Genomic DNA, 12,164 nt, shown 5'->3' with positions numbered 1-12,164 from the left:
GAAAAACAAATTAAACATTAACGTCCTTATTTTCTGGAGCTTATGCCGAGACCGCCACATACAATACAAATACCTTACTAAGAACACGTGCTAAGCGAACGTTGCTAGGACAACCCACAAAGCTTTTTCGATAATGTATTTTTCATGATATAAATGCCACTTTCAGCGGGTTTTCAATAAATATAAGACCCTCCCAGAATTCATGAATTGAGAATTTATTTGTAATATTATCGTGAATAATAAACTTTCGAAACCTCCGTCTTGCTTTATTTGAAAATGGTTAATTTATTTGTGTAACTTTTCAAACAATCGTTTGGAAATTACGCGTTTAGAAAATTGTGATGGCGATGTAAAAAAAAAAATTGAAAAGTATGACGGATCACTTAATTTTATTGAAAAATACCGGAATCTCTTTTTACGTGGTTTTGAAATAACGACGTAGATTGTTTTTAACATAAATTCAACAATACGTAACAATAAAATAAAGAAGATGATTCAACCATTTTAATATTATGACAATTGATCAGAGAATCAAATTAAAGGTAGCTAATGAAATTAACAAAATTATTACAAGAATAGTGCCGAGACATTTCCAAAATAAACTAAAAAAGAATGAGTTCTTTCATAACTATGCAACAAGAGCATCTAAAAATATAAAATAGGAAAATAAATAATAAAAAAAGTCCCAAAACTGCCTTATGTAAAATCATTTTGAAGAAATGACAGAAAACATAAAAATAAGAAATGTGTAGGTATGAATATGATAGTTGCGAAGGTTTTTACGGTCACTGTAATCAATGTGTTTCTTTTTTGAGTGATACCGTGTATGTTAGATTTATTCCGACGTTTTGGCTACCATTGCAGGAGCCATCTTCAAGGTGTTTTGTAAAAAAAAGTATGTGTTTATGTACGAGTAATTTGTACCATGTCTCAGTCGGCAGTAGGCATATTGGCACAGAAAAGGTTCGACGAACACAAAATTGCATGTAAATTTGGGCACCCTGACAAATCCGCAATTGCGGAATACTTTATAGACACCGGCCATTTTTTCACCTTTCAAAATTCATCGTTTCATAAAAATTTAACAAAAATGTGGGATAACACATTTTTACAGAACACGGTAAAAACTATTACATTTGATATTAAAATAACGCAAAAATGTTTAAACAATGTTTCTTCCTAAAAATTTTTTCCTTTTTTTGTATGTAAAATTATCAATAGTATATATTTTATCGTGATGGAAAATTTTCAATAAAAAATATATTAAATTGAAATAAAAGCTTCATGTTCTAAACCAGATGTTAAAAATACCTTGGGATTTGCGTCCAATATGAATTCCTAAATTACAATAAGTTAGTTGCCGTTTGTAATTAACAAAACTTGCCGACAATTTTGGCGGAGAAAAGTCTTTTGTGTATAAAATTTTTATGTTGATGAAATTATTTTAATCCGGTTTACATTGTTCATAATATATGTATAAATACAAAGTACATATATGCATGTACTATTGTTTTTTCTATGTGATGATGTTCAATAAAATGCACAGAAATAAAATTGATTATAAGAATGAATAATTAGGTACCATCATAATAATTAAATTTTAATTTTTTAATTTTTAATTTAAAAGGGTGTGTTCACACCAGGATATTTCATAGTCCCTGTACTGGTGCTTGAAGCGTAAGACTGATCATCTTATCTTAATGTAACAAAAAAAATATCAAGATACGCTGCGATTCGGAAGGATGATGATGTAACATGTTACCAAACAATATTAAGAATCAGCATAATACAGAAATGAGACATGCTCAAATTACTGCGAGTGTTTTTTTTTTTTTGTATTTATGACAGTTTTAATTTATAATAACATACCAAAATATAAAATATGTGCATGGTATAATATTTAAAGTTTTTCAAATAAAATTTTTATTAATGTAGGTTAAATATAAAATAATCGAAGCAATATAAAGGAACCTGCTGACGTATCGTATGCTTAAAATTCAGGAGGACTTAAATTTGAATTTTAAGTACAAAATAAATGCGTTTCTCTGAAAATAATCTGGAGATTTCGTTGGTTCCTTTTTTCATCTTCCTATCTAATGAATCCTTGATTCCTCAGCTTTTAAGTGCATTATTTAATTATTAGCTATGTAAAATACAGAAAAAGATACCCAAACAAAAAAAATCTAATAATTAATAACTGCATTTCACCAACATTTTAAGTTTCTTTTTTTTTTAAAAGAGAAATACTTGAATTTTTATTGTTTACTTAAGTATTTAAAATTTCAGACCGTTTCCTTAAAGTTGTAAATAACTTGTGCTGGAAAAATGTAAATCGAGTTGTGGTAGATTAGGATTTGAACCTCGGACCTTTGGCCCGTAAGTCTATTATACTACCACGGGACCACAACCCGAAATAAAAAGTTTGTTTAAATATTTATTTATTTATTTATTGACACTTTATATACATATACAATAAATATACATATAAGGGCGGGCATATTGCCTTAAGGCAATTTCTTCCTACCTACCCAAACCGTTCAGTTTGAGAAAATTATAAATACATGGACATATTGAATCTTACAATTTTATACAAAAATTAAAGGCAAAGATTAACAACAAATATGTGTAGACAAGAAGTATTAAACTGAAGAAAAGTAGTAAATTTACATGTGACACATATCAATAGTCCTGAAAATGCCCAGGTTTCCATATTCTTTTCTCAAAAAGGGTCGTCACCATCTCCATCATCCCTTTTCGCTAGGACACTGCATTAGACAACCAAATCAAATGCAACGTAGTTCGATCGTTGGTTACATGAAGGCAAGGTGATCAGTCTTACGCTTCAGGTGCCGGTCCAGGAACAATGAAATATTTCAGTTACAAAACCTGTAAAATCAAAATTTCGCCAGTCCAGGAATCAAACACAGGAAGTCAATAATGGTAAGCAAACGCGCCAACCGCTACACTACAAGGCAGACTTATCTCCAAAAGAATCCTTATTTGGGAAATTTACCCGAGAGCAGCCATCGATTCTAAAATATTCGTCCATGGTTCTGATTCTATTTCATACACGAAACTTTATTCATCGTCTGCCTGGACACAGGGCAAAAGATCGTCAACTCTTGTTGAAATATGTGTTCTATTGCAATCTCCCCGTGACGCAAACGTCTTTGTCAATACACCACGGAGACCAAACTTCATATATACCCGTAGACACCATTGTGATCTTCGCTATCTTTATTTAAGTGAATTATTGTGTTGCTATGTCCAAATAGAAGACTAAAGAAATACGGCTGTATCTGAATTGGAAATATAAAACCATTATTCTCCGCTATCTCTAGCTCCATTGGGTTCAATAACTTGGAATAATACAAAGCGTTCCCCGGATGTGCTTCAATTACCGGAGCAGGTATTTTGGCGCCGTCCGACATTTTGTCAGAAATTTTCCCGCCGTCCGGTATTTCCCGCCGAAAGCTCTTGACGCCGGAGATGGAAGCGTAATTTTTCTATGGCTAGTGAATAACTCGCGCCCACCTGCGGCTGACAGTACCTACCCAATAAAACTAGGAGGGGAGTGACGTGAACCTATCCATCGAAAAGAGTTCACCCTCACGGCACATGTTTCGAACGCCCATTGAATGTTCGAGAATCATTTTAAAAAGAAGTTCCTTTCTCAATATGATATATTTAGAACCGTTTTATTTCATTCATTTTTTTCTTAAATCAATAATGCGCTACGTACAGTGAAAAATAATTATATTGATAAACCGGTAATTTAAAGAAAATAGATAGATATTATCATCATTCCTTTATCCGCAGCCGTAGGCCATTGCATTAGTTGATTATTATTATTTTGGAACTAATTTCTTCTTTCTTCGTTCTTCGCCTTTTGCATTTAGCTATATAACTATGTAAACATGAGCGATCGAAAAGAACGGACTTCAGTCTGTTGCGAGCATTCTCCCGCTACTTTTGAACTTTTGTTTCCTCGCAATTACTCAAATGCCTATAAATGTGCGCTAAGATACTACACAAATCGATCTGGAAAAGACAGAAAAAGCGATGATGTAACCTTTCACCGGTAAGTAATGTTTTTATCTTAATAAATACTTGTTTAAAATAGCTATTTTAATGTTTAGAAACATTTTATAATTATGTTAGCAGTACTTATTAGTCGTAAGATATCTCCCGTCTCTATCCTGCTCAGTTAAACAAAGGTGATGCGTATGCGGAAGGGAGCAAGATACTGAATAGAATTTACAGTAGACCGATAACAGTCCGTGCTGTACTACTTTTACTGTACTACTTTTATTCCTTGTCAAAGTCGACGTGATATAACGTGACGATACTTGCTCCCTACGCTAGTTATTCCTTTTCCTTTTGGAACGACTTTTTAGCTCGGATTTGTATGGAGTGTCATCTACCTTTATGTTGTGGTTATACAAGTAAAAGTGACTATTTGCAAAAATGACGAAATTGAGATTATTGACTTATTGACATTGTATTAGCATAGTGCGTGACTGGTAAAAGTGACAAGCGAATCCGACACTCCAAAAAAAAAGTTTTTAAAATATGTGACTATTTGAAAGAAGCTCACTGATTTTTGATAAGTAAAACTGACCAACACACGTCATACACTTTTATTAGTAAATTTAAGATCCAAAGAATTAACCAAGTAACATTTGTACATGTAGGTAGATGTCACCGGTGAAGAGTTAGTTAGAGTAAATAGTAATTTAGTTAGTATAGTTACGTTTTGTATTTAACAGATGTGTTTTTTTTTTTATAAATAGATCATTAATAAAATTCATTCTTTAGATTTTTACGTAACACTTCTTAATTATTTGTTATTTTTCATTAATTTAGTATTTTTGTGTTTATTAACCCTTTATCAATTTTAAAAAAATCCCAAGAACATTATTTATAGTTATAAAATAAAATAAACTAAAATACCACCTCCCGGATCAATGAACGAAACAAAAATGTTTATCTGCAAAATTTCTTGACAAATTTGACAGGCAAAATTGACTAAGTTTTTCATTTTTTTAATTTATTTCAAAGTGATAATGTTTTTGAAATACGTTTATACTTTACATTAAGGTTGAAAGTACCGTACATATAATGTACAATTATCAACCACCTACTTGAAAAATCTGATTTTTGAGAAGCAATTGAACTGTAGAAAAACACTAAAATGGCTCCCCTGAACATTATTGATTTTGTCACTTGGTCATTTTTTCTTGTATACCCACGATATGTTATATTTCAATGGTCTTTTGTGTGAAATAGAACCAGAAACTTGGATAAGTATTTTTGAGTCAATGGCGACTCTCGATGGTATTGGTTGACGTGTTTTTTTACTATTCTTGAGGTCTTGAATATGATTCCAGGGAGGTCAACATAAAATATTTGTTTATAATATGGTTTTACAACGCAATATTTCACGGTTCCTGGATTGGCATTTAAACCGTAAGACTGATAACTTTACCTGCCTGTAACAAATGATCGGTATACACTGCATGTACTTTTCTAATACAATACCCTTTGTATCTCCAGGAGCAGATGAGGATCTGACGATGATGATGTTTGTAGTGAACACATGTGTTGTCTAGCCAGTATTTTATTTTATTTTATTCCGAACACTTGAGAGTTCACATAAAAGCACAAATGTTCATAAATTGCCAATATCAAAAAATGTATTTTGACGTCATTTTGAAAATGTAGTACTATTTCAAGGCATATTTATACACGTTGTGACAGCCATATAATTTACACACCTGCCCAAAAAACATAAAATACCCACGGAAGGTTTTATCTATGGTGGGATGTAAAAAAATTGTGTCTATCTGCCTGCAAAATGATCATTCCCGTTTTTCTGTCAAAAAGGGAAAAATAATAAAATGTTATGATTTATATTTTAAGCACTAACTTTACGGGTATTAATAATAATTCAATTAATTAAAGAAATTTTGTATTTAACCACTTATTTTTACAAAAACATAACAAAAAGTCATTTTGGCTTCATATTTTTAGATTCAGTATTTATTTGACACTATTAAAATAAAATAGAATAAGATCAATAAGTGAATTATGTTTTGATCAAGAGGCTTGTGAAGGTTTGAAACTGGTAGATACATAATATTTAAATAAGATATATAAAAGAAAATGGTTTTATAAAGTTTATATTTGAAGCCCTAACTTTGTGGTTATTCATTATAATAAAATAAATAAAACAACTTTGTTTTTAACCACTAATTTTTATTTTTCACCGACCGGTTTCAAAGCAAACAAGCTTCTTTATCAAGGTTTACGTAACTAATGAATTGATTCCTTTTTATTTTATTTCTATCATGTTCACTAAATACTACACGTGGACTTCATGTTGAAAATAAAATATTAAAATTAGACAACTTAGAAATCTTATTAATTAAAAAAGCGATTCATAATAAGAAAACAATAATTAATAACCAAATAAACAATATTTCTTTTAGTCCTCTCCTGGCTTACTTAGAAAATAAGGATATCAAATTTCCACCCGTGTAATAAAAAAACAATTGATTTATTGGGTCCACGTGTAGTATTTAGTGAACATGATAGAAATCAAATAAAAATGAATCAATTCATTAGTTACGTAAACCTTGACAAAGAAGCTTGTTTGCTTTGAAACCGGTCGGTGAAAAATAAAAATTAGTGGATAAAAACAAAGTTGTTTTATTTATTTTATTATGAAAATGGTTTTATTTTATTTATTAAAATAAATTTATTTCAATAAAAGGGCTGAAAAGAACAGAGCCGATTTCACAATAAAAACAAACAAAAAGATTAGTTTTCTACATATTAGGGAAATGTAACGTAATTTTTAAATATTTTTAATTATACAGTCAAGTAAAATTTTCAAATAGAATGTCGCATAATCACAAATTTTGACGTCACAATAGATAAATATTACATTTTTAAAGTTATAAAAGTCTATGAAATACTATTCAGTAAAAAAAATATACTTATTATTAGTAGCTTAAAAAATACATTTAAATTTGAAATTCCATTCGAAACGCCACAAATACGGCACAATTTATGTTCATTTGTTCCTGGCAGTTGAAATTCGTTCAAAACAATATCACGAATCTCGACGTCACAACAACCAATGCCAAAGACGTCGCATTTTTCTAGCAACGTATTTTTATTAAATTTATTTTTTTTACATTTATGTATGAAAACATTTCTCCACAATATCCATATTGATTTTTAAAATACAATTTATTGTTCTAAATCTATTTTATATATTTTTATCGGTATTCGTAGTATGATATATTACCCTATTATTAACGCCAAACATGTCGCGTTTTTGTAGGGACGTAGTTTTTAATAATTTACTTTTAAAAATTACGTATGAAAACGTTTCTCCGCAATATCCGAATTGGTTTTCGAAAAACGGTTTTGAAAAACGGCGAAAGGTACCGACGCAGAAAATTATATTCTGATGTCGGCATGTCGGCATGTCGGCGTGCGGAAAACGGGACAAGGAAACGTCGATTTCATCGATTTTAGTTCAATACATATTTATCGAAATTCTTAACCACCGCGTATCCTTTTGAAGAGACAATTAATGCAGTAGAGATAAATTCAATTTAAATAGCTGAATAAAAATTATAATAAAACATTTCCTTCGTATTTGAAACGGTTTTCGGTTATGTGGAGGGAGAGCTTTCACAGAAATAATTTACTGTTCTTTCCTCCAAAGACTGGCATCAGCAGCGTATGAATGGTCACCTTATATTTCTTGGCATCGTCTGGCGTAAAAAGTATTGCATTGGTTACTTTAAATAAACATATACGGTATGATTTCAAAAACATTTTTTTTCATTAACCAGCCCGTTCCTGTGATGTAAACGGCACGGCGCGGCGTTGCAAATTTCTCTTTATTAATTAACACTCTGTTTCACCTTAAACAATACTACGATTTTTTTATAACCTTCTAGTTAACACAAAAGAAAAAAATATATTTCACATATTTAGGTATATTAGAAATATGATTAAATATTTTGTATACTTGGATCTCCGAAAATGACTAAATATTGAGTACCATGAGACAAATATATATGAGGGGTGAAATCCAATCTTTTGTCTTCAAACATTTGGACAAAATCAAATATTGTTATAAAACATTAATTTGAGAGAAAGAGGTGTAATCTAATTTGATACCTAAGCAAGACACACATTTAATTTTGATTAGATAAAAAGGATCAGTGATTACCACACAGTAATTCGATTATTTTCCACACAGTACGTTAAAGGTTAAAAATCATTTTCAAAAAAATCAATACAAAGACGACTTGTTAATATTTTTATAGTAGAACTTAATGTAAATAGTCCTTTTTTGTAGAAGTACCGAAAAACTAATACGTTTAATTTTTTTTTCTTTTTCTGTCAAAGCACCCAAATTTGAGTGATACATGCCTTAATTTACCAATGTTTTCGTTGCAAGGTTGCAAAATTACTGCAAATTAACGAAAGGTTTGACAACATTTAACGAGCGGATCACATGATAGAACAGGGTTGAACAATAAAATAATTATAAGTAATTTATTTAGTTTTAATTCACACAATTTTAATTGCGTAAATTATTTAGTTTGTAAGAATATATACTTCGTGTCTTAGATATTTTTTTTGTATTGCTTTAAATGTTTCACTATCACACTTTTGACTATAGGACAGTTCAAGGAAAGAGGATGTTGAATATTAAGTAGAAAAGATAGACCCAGTAAGCAAATGTCTATAAAAAATTCGTCATTAGGTAACAATCTGCAGTTAAATAGAACGTGATCTGCGGTCTCCTCTTCCTCTTCACATTCACATAAAGCAGAGGTCACTACTTGAATTCTTTTGAGGTGTGATGCCAACACCGTATGGCCAATTCTCAATCTACATATAAGGAACACACTTAATTTAGATACTTTGAGGTTACGGAACCAGGATATTTTTGAAACTACAGGCTGGATGGATTTGTAGCAAAAGCCGGTCAGTGACTCAGAGAAAATTTCATCCCATTCTTTACCCACACTAACCTTAAGAACATTCGCGTAATCGGGTGTAGGCAGAGAGAATAAACAACGGATAACACCACATCACATATAAATATATATATATATATACGTACAATATACATGTATAAATAGTAGATACTTATAAATGTAAAAAAAAAATATAAAAAATAAAACAAAGTTTATCGAAAATTTCAATTCATGTCTACAGAAAAAATAAAATTAATAAAAAATCAATTAAAAATACCTTATTATTTATAATATTGTACTTATTTACTTTAAAATCATATTCTCTTACATTAACATACCTGCCTAGCTCTGACGGATATTGTATGATTATCATTAATCATTTAGATCTCCACCTGAATCAACTCCACTCCAGATTGATGGCTGTAGGCCAGGTTATATATGCTTTGTCCAAGAATTGGTATTTACATTAGCCTATCGAGAGTCCTAAAACAAGTAAACATGTCCTCTTAAATACACATACGATAGTAATTATATAATCAGAGGACCCAAGAGTCCATTTATACTCGAACATTAAAATACGTAAAAATAACCATGTGCATTTTGTTAAATTACAATTTTTGACCAATTTTTCTTTGACCAGTCTGTTATTACGTTTGCTGGAAAATATTGCTTTTAGCAATAACTGCACCAAAGTGCATTTATTTTTGTGCTTGAAATTTGGAATAAATTAACAAATAAAGTATGCTATAATTTTATAAGAAATTTTGGTACAATTATACATATCTTAGACGAAAAATTTAAATCCTTGGTTTTTAATTTGTACGGACAAAACGCAGTTTTAAAATTTAGAAAAAAATCTCATGCGTAAACACGCATTTCACATTAATTTATTTTATATTTAACACTTTATAAAATACTAGCGGACTCGACAGACGTTGTCCTGCCCGAACGTTAGCAAAAGACTTTTCATAGGTACCTAGATACCAGTTTGCGATTAAATTCCAAAACTAAAAATTGTCAATATAAAAAAAATAATAATTTAAGTAGGTACTTGTTTATGGTTGAATTCCAAAACATAAAATAAATATTTTTTCAAATATGGCATTCTTTTTGCAAACGTCAGACTCCGGTCGTCTCACCAACAAAGGGGTGTAGTTATGTAGAAATATGATTATTACAAATACATTAAATTTAATATTTTTTTAGTGTTACCAAAAATCCAATAAAAAGAAATAATGGGTAGAAATTATAAGGAATTTAAGGAAGGAATTTGATTGAGATCCACAAAAAACAAACGTTGTTTTTAAACATTCAAAAACAAACTTTTTTTATACATAAAACAATATCTTTCCATTTTTTTGCAAATGCATTCTCCTCAAATGCAACCCTGGTAGATCGATGAATAAAACATTTATGCTCCTAAATTTTTTTTTACATATTAGATTGAAGATTTAAATATCTCCGAACACGCACAGCGCAAAGATCTATTTTTTCTGAAAACCGCACGTAAATTGGTTTAGCGTTTAGGAGGAGTACGGTGACATCACACGTACAGAGGAATTACATATATAAAGATATTACATATGAAGGCGAGCATAATGCCTTAAGACAATTTCTTCCTTTGTACCCAAACCTTTCAGTTTGAGAAAATAAGAAGTATTTGGACATTGCGGCCTCGTGGTGTAGTGGTCAGCGCGTTTGCCTACCATGCAAGAGGTCTCGGGTTCGATTCCTGACTAGGTTGATGTGAAATATTAAAACAAAACTGTGTTTTAACATTAGAATATTTCATCATCCCTGGACTGACTCCAGAAGCGTAAAACTGATCATATTATTTTCGTGTAACAAAAAATTATCAAGATACGCTCCGATTAGTGTACCAATGAATTTCCCTATTTTATTTTTTATGTGCTGATTATGACGATGATGATAGTAATGATGTTATTTGTATTATGGTCGTAGGTTTAGTATATTTTAAAAAATATATACACAATCATTTTTTAAATCTGATCTATTCGCCAACTACAGATTATATTGACATGGAAAATCACAAAATGTACCCATTGAAAAGTTTTTTTAATAGATGAATTAGCAAAAAGGTGGAAGAATAAAAAAAACTTAAATAATCAAAAATCTCTTGGTAAACATGTATTTTTGGCAGACGTAAAAAAACTAAATATTATTTCTTTATTTTTTTTTCAGGGTACTCGAGTGTGTTGCCGAATCATAAATGATGTGCTAATGATTGACAAACTATGAATATGGATTTCCGTTATTTGTTTTGCGCAAATCTGTTCACAAACTGTGTCCAATATCCCCAAACACATGCAATAATTAAGCAAACGAATAAACTTGTGCATTGGGCGACTATCTACTGCCCAGCGAGGAATCCTAGGACGCGAGAAACTCATGAGCGCTACGTAATTTAATGTTATGTTAAACCACACTGGAGCATCACTGCAATTGCCGGCTCTGCACGAGAAAATTTTGTAGTGTCACAATTGTCAATTGTATTCATCCAAAACCGTGCAAATCATATTTTGTGTTGCTGCGACGCGCCGCGCAGTTATTCGCAGTGACGCTCTAGTGCGATTAGACCTTATCCCTACGCACCGTTGGGTGCGGAAATGGAAATGATGACGATGACAAACCGTGTTCTGATTCAGAACATTACAAATTTAAAAATAAAAAATACAACTGAAAAATATCACGTACACCATAATGGCTTAAATAAAATGCATAATTAAAAAGACGCGTTACAAGCGAGAAGTCGGTGGTATTTTAATTGCAGGGTAATTACCTTCCTTCATTTTATTCTCTAACTGACTTTCGCCGTTATTAAATGTCACGTCGCGCTGAGCGGAAAAACGGATTCGTGATCCCACTATACACCTTAACTATTCTAATTCTTAGAGGTGGGGGTCAGTGCTATCCAAGCTCCTGACGTCACTGCGAACTGTGAAGATCTATTGTGATGGGCATCTATACAATAGCAATAGCATAAAATTATATAACTGACGTGCTGATAGTATGCGTGCTATTAGAAGCTAATACCAACGCGCACTGATTAAAATAAAAAAAGTATTTAGTCTTGTTAGGACAATAGTTAGGAGAGAAGAGGAAGAGAACAGCATGAAGTCACTTGGTATAAGG

Source organism: Micrasema longulum, unplaced genomic scaffold, assembly GCF_059751315.1.
Source record: "Micrasema longulum isolate JH-2025_06_02 unplaced genomic scaffold, ASM5975131v1 h1tg000496l, whole genome shotgun sequence".
Taxonomy (NCBI): Eukaryota; Metazoa; Arthropoda; class Insecta; order Trichoptera; family Brachycentridae; genus Micrasema; species Micrasema longulum.
The sequence above is the reverse complement of the archived record's forward strand: the minus strand, read 5'-3'. Positions refer to the sequence as shown.